This window comes from Pinus tabuliformis, chromosome 7, assembly GCF_031772625.1.
Source record: "Pinus tabuliformis cultivar Carrire ecotype Pingquan chromosome 7, CPIR1, whole genome shotgun sequence".
Lineage (NCBI taxonomy): Eukaryota > Viridiplantae > Streptophyta > Pinopsida > Pinales > Pinaceae > Pinus > Pinus tabuliformis.
In genome coordinates, this window is record NC_142293.1 from 589,524,979 (window position 1) to 589,545,851 (window position 20,873).

The following is a 20,873-nucleotide window of genomic DNA, read 5'->3' on the forward strand; positions in this document are numbered from 1 at the left end:
TAGGGGTTTGGTTATGGTCTTGTTTAATTTATTTCTTTTGCATCATTGTTTCCTTGTATTTTTACGGATCCTAAGCTATCACTCCATTCTGGGCACTGGCCTGGGCTCTGGGTCTAAAAAAGTGGCTTAAATCCCAGGGTCGATGGCACAAAACTTGTAATTTTGGTCTTTGGTCACTAGTAGTAAAGCTTGTGATAGTGAATTTAGGTTTTTGGTCGCTCCCTTGTCCATAGCATGAGAGTGACTATGGCCTAAGAGATCTAGAACAATAGTGGGACCTAGGGACAGGTTGTCTGAGTGGCTAACTTGTCTCTTATGGGTTTTGTTGATGATTTTGGATGAATGTGTCTGATGTTCCATTGATTCCACTTCCTTAAGGTCACATAGGAGGTCGAATTTGATTATAGTAGCCTCTTGTCTCATGTTTATCCTAGTTGGCATGGTTACTTGGGTGGATGTGGGAGGAGGGTGTTACATCGACCTCCTGCTAGACTTGGCTCTTGGGTTTAGCTCTGGCGAGGGAACTGATTGATGAGATCTAGTGTGTTCTCACCGAGGCATCCAAACTGTTGTACAACTACACATATGAGGCCTGTGTACTGTTAATGGATGAGGTGAGTTGCTTGTTGTTCTGAATCAACATACGAACCTTCACTTTCTCCAGCTCTTCCTGTGGCTTCATTTTCTTCACTAAGTCAAGTAGGGCCCCTTTGTACCACATTGTCCACTCTTGTACATAGGTGATAGAAACATGTATGTTTTTTAGAGGTTTAACAAACTCTTTTCTTTGCTACTGTAGGCCATGCAAACGGACAACTGCTTTATGCACGATGACAAATATATCATAGAGCTTCTGCATCGTTTCTCCAAGTGTTGGTACTTCAAAAAGTATCGCTGCTATCATCTCCCCCAATGCGGAAAATTCATTTTGCGCTACTGTATCTTGCCTGGAAACCTTCAAATTTTGTGCCAATTTCTTATTCTCAGTCGTCAAATACTGAACATTTGATCTTGTTGCTCCTGCATAGGCCAATTTGGCTTCAATAATGGCAGTTGGATGCTTCCTCGTGTCTGACACTATCACCCTTTCCTTTATGAATGCAGGCGAGGCATGATCATATGGAAAGTGATTCCTACATGCTTGTACAATCCTCTTATGGGACTCATAGAATGATAGATCGTACACATCCATGATGGGACCATCATCAAGGAGAACAACATCTCCTTACTCGCTCAGGGCTGGCTCTGCTAATGGAGGTCATGGAGACTGAGGGATGACCTATGGTGCTCTCAGCATCATGTAAACATCTTCATGCTACGACTGCTTTTCCAACTCCATGTCCGTCACTTCAATCAATTACTCAATTTTTTGAGCAAGCTTTCAATCCTGCATCTGTTCACCTTCCTTCTCAGCTGTTAGTTGCTCTGACTCTTCTACCTTTATCGGCATTGTTTCCTCTATCATCACACCTTGCATTTTTTATTCTTCCTTCTTCTACTTCTCTTCCTGTTCTTTCCTCCCCATCGCTCGTTCTTCCTTCGGTTCTTGTTTTTCTTTCTTTGATCTCATTTATGTTACCTGCAAGCTCTTCTTTTCTCTCTTCCTATGATCTGCTCTTTGTATTATCTACTTCCTTTTGCTTCTGCTGCTTAAGCTACCTGCATGAAGATTGAATCTAATTTCACTTTATAGCTTTGTTCTCCCTCTATTCTGTCAACAACTTTCTCTTTCCCTAATCTTGTACTAGTTTGTTGCCTTCAACTACTACTGCTAGACTTGTTGCCATGTTAGTGTTGACTCCTTTCCTATGAAGAGTTAAGTGTCCACATATATGGGAAAGTTAACTGACGCTTTCTCAACTGCTTCCCCAATACTGATTTTAGTGGTCTCTCTTGAAGAAACTCTCTTTGGTGCCATGATAACAATGACTACTAGAGAGAATTTATTCACGAGTGTGGTACCTATGGGATAAAATGGGACACTCATGGGAAGCAAACATTAGATCTTGCAAATCTAACTTCAAAGCATGATCAAGTAGCAATGTGAGCATCTGATGAGAGGGATTGTGCAATTTTCACCTACAAGGGGGACTGACAGACTGTGGGAACTACGCATTACATAGTCCCAATAGCCAAGGGTGCAACCTAAGGCTTGAGACTATACAATGCACATTTTAGCATTGGAAAATCCTAGGAGAGACTGCGCATTGCGTAGCCTCAATGGCCAAGGTTGACAGGCTGAGCCCTGGAACTACATAATGCGTAGTTGGAGCCAAGCTATTCTACGCACTATGCAATTTGAGTGGCCAAGCTTGGAGCTTGAGCCTTAGGATTGTGTAGTGCCCAACTAGTCAAGGCAAAATCTGGCTAAGGGAAGTGAAAATCAGCCCAAGGGATGTGTGAAAAACAAGAAGATCTGAGTGATGATGTGAGCTTGAGTGAAAATATGACTAAGTGTGAATGAATCATGATAAATCAAGTGCAGAAAATCAATGATCAAGAAGATAATCAAATCGATGAAGGGAGTTGCCGCAATGGTGGCCATTGGTGCAAAAACAAAGAAACCGATGCAACACTCGTGAAAGGAAAACGATAATTTTAAACAATATTTCTACATGGTTAAAAAGTGGAAATTGTAGAATTTTGTAGAATTTTCCTACAAATCAGCTAGCTTTGATACCATGTAGAACTTTTTCTACAAATCAGCTAGCTCTGATACCATGTAGAAATTTCCCACCTGTAGATCAACCTGGTAATGCAATGTACTAAAGAAAAACACTTGATCTACTTCTACACACAATTTAGCGGAAGCTTAATCAACCATGAACAACATCAATAAGAACACATATAACTGATAAGAAGGAATCAATCACACATAACACAGAAGAATTTACTTGGGGAAATCACCTGCCTAAAACCCCATCTCTGTATTATCATACAAGTGGAAATATAGTCTGGATTACAAAAAGAATTAGCTCACAAGCTATCCTGCTCTCTCTGCAATCCATCTGCTGCTCAAAGACAGTCAAAGGCTTCTCATAAACCTTCTCCTCTATCCTCCAAGCCTCATATTTCCTTGTGTAGTTTTCCTTGGGGTCCAGTGCTGCCACCTGTGTGAATTGGCCTCTTCACACACTCACTAATCTCTGATCTAACTGCACAAACTTGAAGGAGATAAATCCTTGTTGGAAATAATACTGAGAGGGGGGGGGTGAATTAGTATTATCAAGTCAAATATTCCTTTTTCAAAATCAAATGATATACGCTACTTCAGTTAATTAAACCCACGTATATACGCAACTATGCAGAAGGAAACCTGCATATACAAGGCAAACTTTTAAATGACTTTATCTTTCTGATGATGATTATTAATCTATGTTTGAGAATCAAATAACTAGTAACCAGAAATAGTAAAATAGAGCAGAAAGACAATCACACATAAGAACACAAGATATAAGGTGGAAACCCAATGTGGGTGAAAACCACCTGTTGCAATTCGTCTCTATCTTCTCTTTAATTAGAAACTTCTTTTTACAATTGTACTGGTGCAGTCCTTTACCAGTACGCAGGCTGCAACCTACAGAGAGCTACAACCCTCTCTCATTTTCTAGCTTCTCCTGGAAGGGAGCTACAACCCCCTTAGCTCTTGCACTAGCCAAGATACTAGTACGTAGGCACTGGCCTACAGAAGGCTACAACCTTCTCTTTCTTTCAAGGACCACGTTTCATGAATTTTCAGACTGGATCCACAAATAACATCAATCAAACATCAAGAAATTCTGCATCAACCAATCACCTCTTCACCAATCAAAACTGAATCAAAATAAACACTTCTCTAACGACTGTACCCAGATCATAGTAACAGTAACCACACACCAAAACTGAACCCAAAACACTGTAGCAATAAACAGAAGCAACAAGATCACAACTCAAAATATATACGCTACTTTAATAGCCTGAAACCTGCATGCATACGCTTCTGCGTATGGAACAACCTACGTATACGTTGTTTGCCTTCACTGAACCAGCGTATATACGCGCCTTCGCTTCACTGAACCTGCGTACAGATCTATAAAGGATAATTCGCTCTTTCAGATATTCTAATTAACCCAGATTATCAGTTTTATAGATCAAGCAAGCGCCACATATAACAGATCAAAATCATACAAAGATACTATCATTCAAGCTTAAAGATTATGATCCATCAATAGAACTTATCCTTCTCTTTGCGCTAAGGTTCCTCCTTCATTCAGATCCAGATCTGCACCATAACCCAATTACCAGTATTCCAGATCTAGCACTTTATCAGATATTCAACAATAATTCCAATGATCCTTTGCCAAATGATCTCCTTCCTCTTTTATAGTCTTAGGCCTTCCACAATACCATGGTCCAAAACCATAATAAGCCAATACCACGGACCCAATACTTGGGATCAACACTTCTGACGAGGTACCATGGTCCAAAACCATAGGTTCAAATACCAAGGACTAACTACCACGAACCAAAGGTAAGTTCTCCAACATATATGCACTTTTCCTTGCATGAAAGTGCATGTATACACATACGTGCCTTTGAAATGTCTAACCCGCGTGTATACACGTCTTTGTCTGGATGAACCTGCGTATATGTCTTTTCCTTCATTCTGAAAACCTGAACTGAGATCTGTTACCAAAGAGAGTTGCCATCAAGGACAACACCTGTGCCATAACTCCAAACCTGTGCCATAATGCCAACAATCTCCCCCTTTGGACTTGATGGCAACCCAAAATCTTCAAAGTCATTCTCCCCCTTTGTCATCAAGGGCAAAGGGTTGTGCTCCCCCTGAGTACATGCTGAAAATTCTGCCCTGCTGTGCGACCATGCTCCCGTGACTGTAGGCAAGATCTGCAAAAGATGTTCTTCAAGAAGAACCATGACTTATACATCATAAAAGACCTTCCTATCACCAAAATACTCAATACATACGTCCATCACCCAACTAAGTGGGCATCATCCACCCAACCAAGTGGGGATACATCAGAAATTTACATATGAAAACCAAGTTCATTACATGTTCATCCCAGGCATAGTGGGGAAACCAAAATAAGCCGTTACATGACCTTGACACCATAAAAGAGATACCACAAAAGAGATACATGACATAGAGACGAAATATCTAGAACAAGACTTATGAAAGTCACCAATAACTGATAGCAGCAGCATCTGTCAAACACCATTCAGATCAACAACCAAGATTTCCTTCTGTTCTCCCTCTGCCTTTATTCCACCTGAAACCAACAATAGCTGTGATCTAGAACCAAAGCTTCTAAGATAATGCCAACAATGCATTATTAGAAGATTATCTGCTCCCCCTGAACCTATGCCAGATGGTCTCAGTCAGACCCATATCAGAATATCTTCAACCAGAGCCTGTCCCTACTGATATCCATCAAACCTCCATATACGTGACTCTCTCTGCACAAACCGGCATATGTACGCGAATACTCCTCATCAAACTCGTGTACACCCATTTTTATCTAAAACAGACAAGCTTTAACAACAAGATGATGCATCAACTACTCGCAGCTTCTGTCTGAGGTATTCAAATGTCTCCCTGGGCAGTGGTTTGGTGAGAATATCAGCAACTTGTTCCTTAGAAGGAACATACTCCAATTTGACCTTTTGTTCCAACACTTGTTCCCAGAGAAAGTGATACTTGATTGGTATGTGCTTAGTCTTTGAATGCATGACTGGGTTCTTTGAAATACTGATTGCACTTGTATTATCACATAAGATGGAGATAGGTGGTGTACAAGTGATTTGAAAGTCCTGCAAGGTTTGTATCATCCAAAGAAGTTGAGTGCAACAAGATGCAGCAGCCACATATTCCGCTTCAGCTGTAGATAAAGCAATCAAACTTTGTTTCTTACTGAACCAAGATACTAATCTGGAACCCATAAAGAATGCACCACCACTTGTGCTCTTCCTGTCATCCATGCTTCCAACCCAATCTGCATCTGTATAAGCATGAAGAGTGAGATATGTATCTCTAGGATACCATAAGCCATAGTTTTGAGTTCCTTGAAGATACTTGAAAATTCTCTTCACTGCCTGAAGATGAGTTTCCTTTGGATTTGCCTGAAATCTTCCAACTATTTCCACTGCATGCATGATGTCTAGTCGGGTACCTATCAAATAAAGTAGAATTCCAATCATAGATCTATAGGTTGGTTGATGCACTGCTGCTGATTCATCATTTGCACTGAGGCTGCATCCTGTAACCATGGGGGTACATACTGGTTTCAAATCTTCCATGTCATACTTCTTCAAAATCTGCTTGAGGTACTTGGTTTGAGACAAGAAGATACCGCCTTCATTTTGTTGGATTTGCAATCCAAGAAAGTATGTCAGCTCTCCAAGCAAGGACATTTCGAATTATTTCTGCATCACCAAGGCAAAGCTTTGACTCATAGCTTCTTCATTGCTTCCAAAGATAATATCATCTACATACACAACAAGTATTAGCAATTTGTCATTTTCAATTTTTATATAGAGATTGCTATCTACTGATCCTTTTGAAAAACCTTGTTGATGAAGATATTTGTCCAAACGGTAGTACCAAGCCCTTGGAGCCTGTTTAATACCATAGAGAGCCTTTTTTAGTCTGCATACAAGATTTGGATCATTCCCTAGAATGAAACCATCTGGTTGCTCAATGTACACTTCTTCTTCTAAGTCTCCATTCAGAAAGGCTGATTTCACGTCCATTTGAAATACTTTGAACTTTTGAAAGCTTGAGAGAGCAAGGAACATTCAGATGGCCTCAAGTCTAGCAACGGGAGCAAAAGTTTCTTCAAAGTCTATTCCTTCTTGTTGAGCATACCCTTTACACACAATTCTGGCCTTGTTTCTGATTACTTCTCCATTTTCATTCAACTTATTTTTAAAGATCCATTTTGTCCCTATGACATTCTTATCTTTTTGTCTAGGAACCAACTCCCAAGTGTTGTTCTTTTCGATCTGCTCAAGTTCTTCATCTATTGCCTTGACCCAGCATTCATCTTTGCATGCCTCTTTTACATTTTGTGGCTTAGTGGAGGAGAGCAATGCCAAATAGCTTGAGGCTTCTGCAATTGTTCTTCTTGTTTGTACACCTGCCTCTTTCTGCCCCAAAATCTGAGATTCTGGATGATTCTTCTGAACGTACCTGGATGGAGTCTTCTCTTCTATCCTTATCTGTTCCTCTGGTGCCTCTTGGGGTTCTTCTTCATCATCAGTCTGATTTGGAGAGTAGTCTTCATCCTCTTCGATATTTTCATAATTTACTTGCCTAGGAATGTATCCTTTTTCATCAACCACTACATCAATGCTGTCAACAATTCTTCCAAGTCTTTTATTGTAACACTTATATGCCTTGTTGTGGGGAGAATAACCAAGGAGAATGCCTTCATCTGCTCTAGGTTCAAGTTTTCCAAGCTGTTCATCATTGTTCTTAATATAGCATTTGCTTCCAAAAATTTTGAAATGCTTTACCGAAGGAGTCTCACCATACCAGAGCTCATGAGGAGTTTGAGTGATGTTCACTCAGACATTTGTTTTGTTAAGAATAACAACGGCAGCAAATGCAGCTTCACCCCATAAGGTTGCAGGAGTTCCAGATTCATCAAGCATAGCATGAGCCATTTGTTGGACCGTTCTGTTCATCCTTTCCACCAGTCCATTTTGCTGAGGAGTCCTAGCTGTAGAGAATTCCCTTCTTATTCCATGTTCTTCACAGAAATTGAAAAATTCATTTGAGGTAAATTCCCCACCTTTGTCGGACCTGAGGCACTTAATTTTGTGATCTTATTCGTTTTCAACCAAGGCCTTGAAGGATTTGAATTTTTCGAAAGCTTCGTCTTTGTGCTTCATAAGTCCTAACCAAACCATCCTAGAGAAGTCGTCAATGAATAATATTCTTCTCCTCGAGGTGACCTTGTCCTAAATGGACCACATACATCTGTATGGACTAGCTCAAGAGGCCTGCTAGCTGATCCTTCCTTCTCAGGGAAGTTAGTTCTAGTTTGCTTACCAAACTGACATGATTTGCATATTGTGTTGTCTGGAATTTTGATATCTGGAAGACCACGAACTGCCTGGTATTTTCATGCTTTCCTTATTTTTGAAAATCTTAGATGCCCCAACCTCCGATGCCATAACCAGTGTTCATCATCCTTGCTCAAATAGCATTGTTGTTGTCCTTCTTCAAATATGTATAAATTATTTGGAGTTCTTCTACCTTTGATCACTGTTTTTCCTGTATCAAGATCATGATCACTACATCCATTTGATTGAAATATTACCTCAGTTCCTTGATCGCACATCTGACTGACACTCAGTAGATTATGCTTCAAGCCATCAACATACAAAACATTTCCAGCTTTGACCTTTTCTTTCAACTGAGCAGTGCCTTTTCCTTTTATGGTTGCAGGGGTATCTTTTCCAAAAGAAACTTTCTTTCCCTTTTCTTAAGCAGTATATGATTCAAGTTTTTCTTTATCACCTGTCATATGCTTCTAACATCCACTGTCAATGTACCATAGATTTTCCTGTCCTTCTGCATAAAAGGTTATCCCAAATCTTTTTGGTTGTGGTTCCTATATTCTCCATGTTCTGGTGCTTGAGGCTTGTTCCTTTGTCTACCAAAACCTGCTCCTGCATTCAGAATCTTCATGACCGAAGTTATTAAAAATAGAACATTCAATTTCATTTTCAAGGGCTGAAAAGTTGTTATAGGTCCTTCTCACAATCCCAGTCATACTTCTTTGTTTTTGAGCTTCTCTAGTCATGATTGTCTTATAGGCAACACATTGAGCTACTTTGTGACCAAAGTTATGGCAAGAGAAACATTGGCCATTGAAGAAACTTCTGTGATTATCAAATCTACCAACCAAATGATTGTAATTTCTATTGTCATCCATTCTTGAAGCAAATTGAGAAGTTTTTACCTGTGGCTGGTTGTAGCTTTTGTTCACCCTTAAGATGGATTGCCCCTGGTTTACCTGGTAGCCTTGGCTTGTTCTTGATGTAATTCGTCCCTGCTTTACCTGGTGATCTCCATTGGGCTTTTGCTCATTCCTCCTTGCTGCATCAAGATAACTCTTTGAGGTGGATGCTTGAGATGTTTCTCCATTATAACCCAGACCTATCTTGATTAGTGGAGAACACTGTACATTGATAATCTCATCCAGAGTTTCAGATCCTTTAACAAATTTAATATTAAGAGCCTTTGTTTTCTCAATTTCTTTTCTAAGGCCAACAATTTCACATTCTAACTTCTCAAGGGATTCTTCTTTTTCATCAAGTTTGAATTGCAGAGTATCAATGATCATATCTTTTTCTTCTAAACATGTTTTGAGTCGAGAAATCTCTTCATAAAAACCATCTGCATCTATAGCTTCCATGTAATCATCATCTTCAAAGGCCATTAAAAGTTTATAATCATTACCTCGTTCATCTTCATGAGTGTAATAATGGATTTTATAGGCCATCACTATCTTCATGAGTGTAGTAACTTTTCTTAGTTGCATTCTGTTTCTTGTTCTATCTAACAGGTTCCTTCCCTTTGTCAATCTTATCCTTATGAGGACACTTGGCAGCATAGTGACCGACTCTTCCACAAGCAAAGCATTTGAAAGGTAACTTACCTCGGAATCGTCTAGTACCCCGTTGAAGATTTCTGACAAAATTTGATTCTTCTTCTTCTTCTGACACGTGTCCTGACTCATAGTGCTCTCCTTTGCCTGAAGCCTTGAAGGCAGCTTCTCTCCTGTCTGATGGACCTCCTTTCCTCATTTCATAAGCAGTTAGAATTCCGTGCAGCTGTGACATTTTAAGGTTTTTTAGATTCTCCTTTTCTTCTATTGCAGAAACTTTAGATTCAAACCTAGGGGACAAAGATCTTAGAAATTTTTCAACCACAACAACCTCTTTTATTTCTTCACCCAAATTTTTCATATAATTAACAATCTCATCTACACGAAGAAAATAGTTAGCCACACTTTCATCATTGTACATTCTGAGATTTTCATACTGAATTTTGAGGGTTTGAAGTTTTGCTCGTTTTACCTAATCATCTCCTTCATAGCTCAAAACAATCTTGTCCCATATTTCTTTAGCGGATTTATACTGCATAACCTTGAAAAATTCTGATTGTGATAGGCATCCTAATAGAGTATTGACTGCTTTTGCATTTGTTTCATATTTCTTCTTCTCAGCCAGATCTGTAGGAGTTGCTGATGGAAAAGTATACCCTGTTTCTATGATATCCCAGACTTTTGTACCAAGAGATTGAAGGTAGGCAGTAACTCCTATCTTCCAATAAACGAAGTTTGCCCCATCAAAAATCGGTGGCCTGATTGATGCTTCCCTCTCGTAGTTGCTCATGATGAAAGATCTTCCTTCAAGCGATCAAGCTTCTTTTGAAGGACCGGCTCTGATACCAATTGTTGGAAATAATACTGAGAGGGGGGGGGGGGGGGGTGAATCAGTATTATCAAGTCAAATATTCTTTTTTCAAAATCAAATGATATACGCTACTTCAGTTAATTAAACCCGCGTATATATGCAACTATGCAGAAGGAAACCCGCGTATACAATGCAAACTTTTAAATGACTTTATCTTTCTGATGATGATCATTAATCTGTGTTTGAGAATCAAATAACCAGTAACCAGAAACAGTAAAACAGAGTAGAAAGACAATCACACATAAGAACACAAGATATAAGGTGGAAACCCAATGTGGGTGAAAACCACCTGCTGCAATTCGTCTCTATCTTCTCTTTAATTAGAAACTTCTTTTTACAATTGTACTGGTGCAGTCCTTTACCAGTACGCAGGCTACAAACTGCAGAGAGCTACACCCTCTCTCGTTTTCCAGCTTCTCCTGGAAGGGAGCTACAACCCCCTTAGCTCTTGCACTAGCCAAGATACTAGTACGTAGGTGCTGGCCTACAGAAGGCTACAACCTTCTCTTTATTTCAAGGACCACGTTTCATGAATTTTGAGACTGGATCCACAGATAACATCAATCAAACATCAAGAATTTCTGCATCAACCAATCACCTCTTCACCAATCAAAACTGAATAAAAATAAACACTTCTCTGTTGACTGTACACAGATCACAGTAACAGTAACCACACACCAAAACTGAACCCAAAACACTGCAGCAATAAACAGAAGCAGCAAGATCACAACTCAAAATATATACGCTACTTTAATAGCCTGAAACCTACGTGCATACACTTCTTCATATGGAACAACCTGCGTATACACTGTTTGCCTTCACTGAACCAGTGTATATACGTGCCTTCACTTCACTGAACCTGTGTACAGATCTATAAAGGATAATTCGCTCTTTCAGATATTCTAATTAACCCAGATTATCAGTTTTATAGATCAAGCAAGTGCCACATATAACAGATCAAAATCATACAAAGATACTATCATTCAAGCTTAAAGATTATGATCCATCAATAGAACTTATCCTTCTCTTTGCGCTAAGGTTCCTCCTTCATTCAGATCCAGATCTGCACCATAACCCAATTACCAGTATTCCAGATCTAGCACTTTATAAGATATTCAACAATAATTCCGATGATCCTTTGCCAAATGATCTCCTTCCTCTTTTATAGTCTTAGGCCTTCCACAATACCACGGTCCAAAACCATAATAAACCAATACCACGGACCCAATACTTGGGATCAACACTTCTGACGAGGTACCATGGTCCAAAACCATAGGTTCAAATACCAAGGACTAACTACCACGGACCAAAGGTAAGTTCTCCAACATATACACGCTTTTCCTTGCATGAAAGTGCGTATATACACATACGCACCTTTGAAATGTCTAACCCGCGTGTATACGCGTCTTCATCTGGATGAACCTGCGTATATGTATTTTCCTTCATTCTGAAAGCCTGAATTGAGATCTATTACCAAATAGAGTTGCCATCAAGGACAACACCTGTGCCATAACTTCAAACCTGTGCCATAATGCCAACAATCCTCATCATGGATGAGCTTCCTTTATAGGAAAAATATTCATCCAACTGATAGTACACTGTGCCATCTCTGATCTCAACTAGGTCTCTGTCTGAATTCCCATGCGTCAGTTATCCATGAGAGAATACTCAATTATCTTAAAATAACAGTTGTCACATGCATGCAAGCATCAACAAACTGTATCTCATTAATTTAACAACTTGCTAAATTAATCTAACTGAACTTGACTAAGTTAAACTAAGTCAACTAATCCTCTCAGTATAGAACTCATCCTTAATTCCTCACTCAATGGAGCAAATCAAGGACACATTCCCCAATCAGTGGAGAAATTATTGCATGTTCTCACAAATACTTCGAGTTTGATTTTACTTAACTAATTAACTCATGGAGAATTAATTAATTAATATTCAAATTGCTAGTAAGACCAAATTCGAATTTTACTTCCTATTTTAGACCAAGGACTGTCTAAAAATAGGAATCCAACTTGAACTACTATAAATAGAACTTCTATTTTTAGCACTTCTATTTTTAGCAATTTCTTGTTGCCAATTTTCAACACTCCCTCTCAATAAGAAATGCTTCCTCTCGAACCCGATCTTGTACCTTTGGAATGTTCTTCATGCAACACATATACCAAGTGTGGTTGCTCTAGCAACTCTCGGAACAAAAAAAACTCCCAACTGACCACTTTGTTGGGCTAGAAACATACTCTGATGCTGAAGCTCTACTTACTGTTGACATGTGCTCCCTCTCTAACCTCTGCGCTACTGCAACATCTCCATGCATCTCGCACAGTTGCACCCTTCTCTGTGCTACCCTGCACAGTGCAACACACTTGTGCCTCTCGCATTGCTACAACTTGCATGCTTTGCACTGTCCTAGAATTCCCTACATTGTAGCTCTCTCTGTCGCTCCATCCACATCGTTCTCTACCCAATCAGTCAGTTCCTTCTACTCCACATCGGGGCTCTTGTAGCAAGGTCTCATCCAAGAGGTTTTGTACCTCAAGGATCCTACCCCTCCTCCATGGGATGATCACTCCACATCGCCCCACCTCCTACCTGGAGGTATGGCTGCATGTGATCCCTCTTCCCACTTGGCTCAAAGTTCCCCCCTACTGGAGGTCTTTGCATGAGCAGATGTCTCTACTCGATCTCCTCTCAGCCTCCCCTATTGTGGTTGTTCCACAACCTCCTGAAGTTGCTGCACCAATCATGGCACTTCCACAATTGTCAGATACTTCTTCTGGCATTGCATGTTGAGAGGTACTATACTCTCCCTCTCAACCACCAAGTCTTTAACCTTTGCCTTGCTCCTCAAGGCTTTGCATGCATCTTGTACCTCAAGTGCATAGAGGTTCTTGGCTAGCACACCAATCTATTTCCACTTTCCCGCCATCATGAAATTTTCTAGAAGAAGAGTTGATTTTAAATTAGCGATATCTCCCTCATCTGAACTCCGATTCAGCCGATTTTTTTTTTTTTTTTTGGGTATTTTTCCGCAAGGAATCCAAATTTGCTATTTATTTCTGAAAAATTTGTATGGAAAATTTCATATCTGCTCTACAAACTCTTGGCCCAAAACTCAAAATTTTGAAATCTCCTCTAGTATATTGTTCTTCCTTGATCACCTGTGCTCTGATACCATGTAGAAATTTCCCACCTGTAGATCAACTTGGTAATGCAATGTACTAAAGAAAAACACTTGATCTACTTCTACAAACAATTTAGTGGAAGCTTAATCAACCATGAGCAACATCAATAAGAACACATATAACTGATAAAAAGGAATCAATCACACATAACACAGAAGAATTTACCCGGGGAAAGCACCTGCCTAAAACCCCATCTTTGTATTATCATACACGTGGAGATATAGTCCGGATTACAAAAAGAATCAACTCACAAGCTATCCTGATCTCTCTGCAATCCCTTTGTTGATCATAGACAATCAAAGGATTCTCACAAACCTTCTCCTCTATCCTCCAAGCCTCCTATTTTCTTGTGTAGTTTTCCTTGGGGTCCAGTGCTACCACCTATGTGAATTGGCCTCTTCACACACTCACTAACCTGTAATCTAACTGCACAAACTTGAAGGAGATAAATCCTCATCATGGATGATCTTCCTTTATAGGAACAATATTCATCCAACTGATAGTACATTGTCCCTTCTCTGATCTCAACTTGGTCTCTATCTGAACTACCATGCATCAATTATCCATGAGAGAATACTCAATTATCTTAAAATAACAGTTGTCACACGCATGCAAGCATCAACAAACTGTATCTCATTAATTTAAAAATTTGTTAAATTAATCTAATTGAACTTGACTAACTTAAACTAAGTCAATCGATCCTCTCAATATAGAACTCATCCTTAATTCCTCAATCAGTGGAGCAAATCAAGGACACATTCCCCAATCAGTGGAGAAATTATTGCATGTTCTCACAAAGACTTCAAGTTTGATTTTCCTTAACTAATTAACTCATGGAGAATTAATTAATTAATATTCAAACTGCTGGTAAGACCAAATTCGAATTTTACTTCCTATTTTAGACCAGGGACTGTCTAAAAATAGGAATCCAACTTGAACTGCTAAAAATAGAACTTCTATTTTTAGCACTTCCATTTTTCATTCCCTGTTGCCCAATCCAGCACTGATGCCCAAACTGCTATTTTTAGCAGTGCTATTTTTAGCACTTCTATTTTTAGCAATTTCTTGTTGCCAATTTTCAACAAAAATTCCATCAACCATGAAGAGAAATAAGAAAAAAAACACTCACAGAAGCAAAACGACAGAAAAGGCAGAAAAGGGCAATAACATCAAAACTCACCCAGAAATGCGACGTCAATCCCACTGAAGGTTCCTTGATGGAATTCTATGGCTCCAAGATAGAATGCTCAAATGAGCTCTAGAGGTGTCGATTAACTAGATTTGAGAAAATTAGGTTTTATGCCGCGTATGCCTGAGATCAAGGACAAAAGCGACATTTGGTGGAAACTTCTAAAAAAAGAATGTGCCACCTTCGAGAAACTAATAATAGATATTTAATTCCTAGGGATGGTTTTTTCCCTTTAGTTTTCTTTCTTTTCTGTGGGAAACTTTCCATGCACAATGTTGGGCAAGACTGAACAGTTTTGGGGAACTAGGAAACTTTCCGGCCCAATGTGCATTACGCATTTTTTGAGCTTAGTGAGGGTTGTCCAGTTTTTGGGCTGAGTGTTGGGCTTACTTCCATGACTGCATAGTTTCCGAGCTTAAGGATGACTGCGAGTCTGATATGCACAATTCCAATCATCAAGGCTGACTTCCTGCGATGACTGCATAGTTTTTTAGCTCAAGGCTAACTTTCCATCTAAACTGTGCAATTCTAATCCTAAAGGTAGATTACCTTTAAGGATTGCATAGTTTCTAAGCTCAAGGCTAACTTCCCATCTGAACTGCACAATTCTAATCATCAAGGTAGACTACCTTTAAGGATTGCACAGTTTCTAGAGGTAAGCCCATAACTGTTGTGAGACCAAGTTTGGAGATCATCTTGTGACTTAGAATAATCAACTAAGTGAGCGAACACAAGCAAAAATGAAAATATAAGTCTCATTCGAATCATGAATACCTGGATCAGTATAATATGAGCTCTTGTAGATAAAAAGGAAGGCTCCAAAATCGAAGTATAGGTAAAAATTTGGAGGGTGGTTGTAGCCACTACAACAAGTTGTTACAACAAGAAAATGAGTCCATGTATGAACTTGTTGACAATATATTGAGTTGCAAACTTCCTTCTCTATCCTATCCCCTGTATCTGCATAAAAAATTATTTCTTTTTCAATTAGTAGCATTTAAGGAGAAATGACCGTGTGAGATGAGGGAGGATGAAGACTTTCTAGAAACTCTCCAGAAGGCCACTTTTCTAGAACAACATTAATTGTGTGAATTATATTTGCATGACTATGTCTGTTTTGGAGAAAGGACCCTTAACCTTAAACCATATGTTGTAGATGTCTAGTTAAGAGATTTTGTGTCCTTTATGCAAAATCAAGGTAGTTGGAAGGTTGGATGCGATATTGTAACACCTAATGAAGGAAAGGTGAAATTGTCTATATGAAATAAAATTGGGCCTACTAAAAGAGTCTCTATGGTATATAATAGGATATGGTGATATTCTGACACCAAAAATATGCTAATGTAATTCAAGAATAGAGTTTTGGAACGTTGTATCATAAGTATCAAAGGGATGAAACATGATGCTTGTAGGAAGGAATTGAAGGACGATGACCCTTATTGTTTTCTAAATTTTATACAGGCACTTTCTAGGGTTTCTCAATATGTAGAATGCATTAGGAGAAGTGGGTCTGGTTGGCTTGGACTTAGGTTCAAATTTCTTCTTATTTGGATCCCTACCTATCAGTATCAACATCCATATAATCTCATTGATAAATGATTGGAAATGGAATTGGTTCTTTCTCGAGGCTACAAAGCAGATTAAGTGGGTACTTCAGGAGCTTAAAATTTCTTAGAACTCCATTCTTAGCACATCAGAAACCAATTATAAGGGTCTCCATGAGGACATGCAAATCCTTAAGCTGGAGGGAGATGTTGGGATGTGGAATTGACATTCTCTTGCAACCGTTTTCTTATCTTTTCTTTACCCTTTTTTACTCTCAAAAACATACTTTATCACCGTAACAAACACTATCAACCTAAGTATGTCTCTTTTTATATGTCATCCTTACGATCTAATTATTCTTGTAATTTGGCATGAGAACTATTACTTTATGCTATTTTTATCATAAAACTGAAAAATGGGTTGTTTCAGGGTATGTGGTATGTTGAGATGATATTACATGATTACACTTTCTAGTTTTTCCTTACCAAGGATGGGACAAGGAATCGCTGAACATTGATAATACACACAAGACTTATTTTGGATGCATTGATCTCCTTTAATTAGTCACAAATACCAATTTGGAAAAGTATTTCATCAAATTCAGTTCAACCTCCAAAAGATATATTCATGGAAAACACAGTTGGGATTTTCCATAGATGAATTATTGTAATTTGGATAAGTTGTTACAACTTTGTCCCAACCATGGAAGTTGTTATCAAACTGTTAATATTTATTCTTAATTTATATCACATGAGAATCGAGATATTCTCATGTTGATCTTATCTTTGTAATCTGTAATTATAAAAAGGTGCGCTCTTTGTTCAGAATCAGACATAGATACAGTGATTCATAGAAAGAACATATGGAAAGAGAACCAATGTTATAATCATGTATGTTTTATTCAGACAAATATCAATCATTTATGGAACCATACCTTTTTACTAACTAGCTTGTGTGTTGTGTAGTGTACCATCCCATGCTAGGAAGGAAGGACCCTCCTTCTTAGCGGGATCACTGGTTAGGAAGGTATTGTAGAAATTTGATTTATTTTCTCTTAGCTATTATTTATGTATGATTGTTGTTACTATTACTATTAATATTGTTCATTCTTTAATGATTGTGGAATTCTAACCTTTGTATTGTGTAATAACATAGGTCCTAGACTAGTCCCTCTATTAGCGTGACAATTATTTAATTCTTGTTACAGTTTAATGGTGTGTTTATTTTATTTGAATGTGTGTTTTAGCATTTGCTTGAGTGAATGGTTTCTAGTTGTGTTGATTCTTTATGAATAAGAGTGACTATGTGACAAAGTAGTTTACTCTACATTGTGTTTACTTCCTAAAAGTGTGAGCAAGGTTTGAGAGTGTAATAGCCAGAGTGTTGGATTGCTGAGATTATTATTACAATGATTGAGTTTGAGATTGATTAGCACTAGTAACCATTTGTCCTTGTATATAATCTGTGTGATAGCCTTGAAAGAAAAAGGCCTACCCAGATTGACAATTAATGTGAGAGTTAGATCTGTTGCTCTAAATTAAAAAAAAAAAAAAAATTATACCCAATATTAACTTCAAGCCTTCACCTTCTCTTCTCTGATATATGACACATACCTCGAAAAATTTAAAAATCTATTAGTGTACTCATCAATAGTAAGTGTCCCTAGATTATGCTAATGGAATTATTTTAACTTTGTTGTCATAATACCTCTCAGACAAGTACTTCTCCTATAAATATCTCTCAAAATTTCCCCATGACAACTCTTTCTCTCTAAGGACTTTAACATTTCCTAAATCTTCCCATCATATATAAACCTTTCCCTTCAGGCTGAAAATTACTACTTTAGCATTCATGTTTTCAAAGTATTCATGTATGCTAAAGTATTTCTCCAGTCCCAATAGCCAAGCTTCTACCTTTTCAACCTTCTTAATCTCTCCATCAAATATAAGGGGATTTTCGTTGTTGAATTATTTTGGCATTAATTTTTTCTAACTTCTCCCTCACTAGTGATCTCTCCTAGTTGCAACACTAGATGGTTTCTCATGGTTTCCCACTCCTCATTCTAGTGTGTTGAGTGGAGTTCCTCCTCTCATTGTGTCTTCGCTTGCCTATCTATGCCTCTTTCTTAACTTTCTGCCTTCATCCCTATTATCATCCAATCCATGCTTCCCTATTTTAGATGGGATTTTCTTGGATTTTTTTTATTTCCTAGATAGTTAGCACCAAGCTCGTGTTACTTTTTCCTTTGCAGATTTGATAAGATCTGCAAAATCACTACATTCTCCTCTGCTTGATTTTCTTGAGCTCTAATAATCCTTTCATTTTCTGCCTTACAACTCCTCAATTCACCCTTACACTTCTAAGGGTGTCCATCCAATCAACAGAATTTTCCTCCATCTTCTTCCCAACTGATTTCTCTTCCTATTTTTGTTAAGATCTATCTGTGTTATATTCTACCATCTTATTGCTCATTCCTTTATTCCCTTGTTTTAATTTTGGTGTCTCCTTATGTGATGTCACACACACAACTATTAGTTATATAAAGAAAAACACATTAACTTGTTACAATGTTATGCCTAGACTAAGCATTTTGTTATGAAGTATGTTGATCTGATGTTAAAAAATCCATGTTAGTCACAAATTTCAACAAAAAAAGGACGTATCAGCATATTAATAATAACATCAATAGTAGGTTGAAATTAGAATTTTATCAAGGTTGGTAATTACATCAACTACCAATATAAGGAAAATTTAGCACATGTACTAATTAAACCATTATAATAAATTTGCATGTGACCCTCTTTAGGTCCAGTGTTTAACCTAAGCTTTGATACTACTCTAAACACCCCTTACCACCCCCAATACTATCTTGACTATGGGAGGCATTAGTTATTGCATTAACTTGACTTCTAATGTTTGTTATGAAAATAGGGTTAAAGAAATCCTCCTTTTTCATAGTTTGTGGAATTAAATTCAGATATCGCCATCACGTTCATATCATTAAGAGCTTTTGATAGTATAAAATTTATCTTGATCCGAGTCTTAAGTCAAAATATACAATCATTTGAAGTTTTTTACCTATTATAAGAGGCCACATCATCATGTTGGATATGTGGCACCCTCATGGAATCCATGTAATCCTAATAGGTCAATTTGGTGGATCTCACCACTTGGGCCGACATCATACCACTCGATTGCATTGTTGCATTCGACATTTGAATTTCAACCAAGGGATAAAGGCAGGTGGGTGGTCCCATCATCTAACAACCCCAACAAACGAAAAAGTATACATTTTTCGTTGCCACTAGTTTATTTCCACCGCTCGATTGTGAAATTCCAATGGGTTGTAAGCATCAATGAGCACTGAGTAGAGTTCCATTACACCAGGTTTCGCTCTTGACTCCAATATCCTCCATTGCACATCAACAAGAAGCTACTATGTAACATCTATGTGGTTCCTACTTGGCCCACGTGGCAGCACCACATCAATGTAATGTGGGGTCCACCTCATCTCAATACTACCATGTGGCACCAATGTAGCACCGCCATGTCCTAATGGCACCTAGCATATCAACCCTAGCAGGTGCGCCCCCACCCCCACCCCCCGACCTTTTCCCCATGTACAAATATAGCCCTTAAATATCTGGTCACATGTATGGTGATGGTGGTTCCTACCATCTCTAGAGCCTAGATAACTGTGTTAATCTTACTCGCAATCAAATAACTAAGGTTATGATTGGAGAATTTTTTAAGACTTAGGGCATCATGTCAAATGCAAATTTTTCTATAGGAGGTGACCAAGGCATGAACCTTGGCCTCCATGAGAGAAATGAGCTTGAAGCTTTTTTCTCACAAGTTTATGTGTGTTTTCTCTCTATGGTGGTTTATCATTGAATCATACAAATTTTTCATTCAAGAAAACAAAAAAAAGGTTATTACTTGAAATAATTAAAGTTTTTCATTCAATTTCACAAGTTATAAGCCTGCCATTACATCCATACAAGCACTCAGTTACCAACATATAACTAATTTATAAATCATAAATAGAGTAGCAGCTTCATGGCACTACTAGTCATTGAAACATAAAATTAAAGATAACCAATAGTAGGTGTATTAACAACATTTAACATCCATGAATGAATAAGAATGATCATAGTAACATTCGACCCTAAAACATGGGTATTACAACCTACAAGCCAATATACACATTTTTATACTTATATGAGTGAATTGAAATGGTTGGAAACTAGAGGAGGGAATTCAACTTTCCACCCAACCATAGGCAAACTACACTACAATTTCTCTTGTTGCCGACAACCCCTTAGCTGGATCTAGAGTTTCGAGGGGTATAGGAAAAAATAAGTTCACAAAAAGGCTTTACCAAACCTTCAGGAGGATTCCATTGTTCAGGTGGTTTATCAACTGCCCATAGGTAGTAAGCACCATAAAAATCCTCT

General features: G+C 38.3%; 1 pseudogene; it reads right to left on the minus strand.

The window, feature by feature from the left end:
- Positions 1–790: 790 nt before the first annotated feature.
- The window catches only part of LOC149248816 (glutamate receptor 3.3-like), a 43,326-nt pseudogene continuing 23,243 nt past the window's right edge, over positions 791–20,873 (minus strand).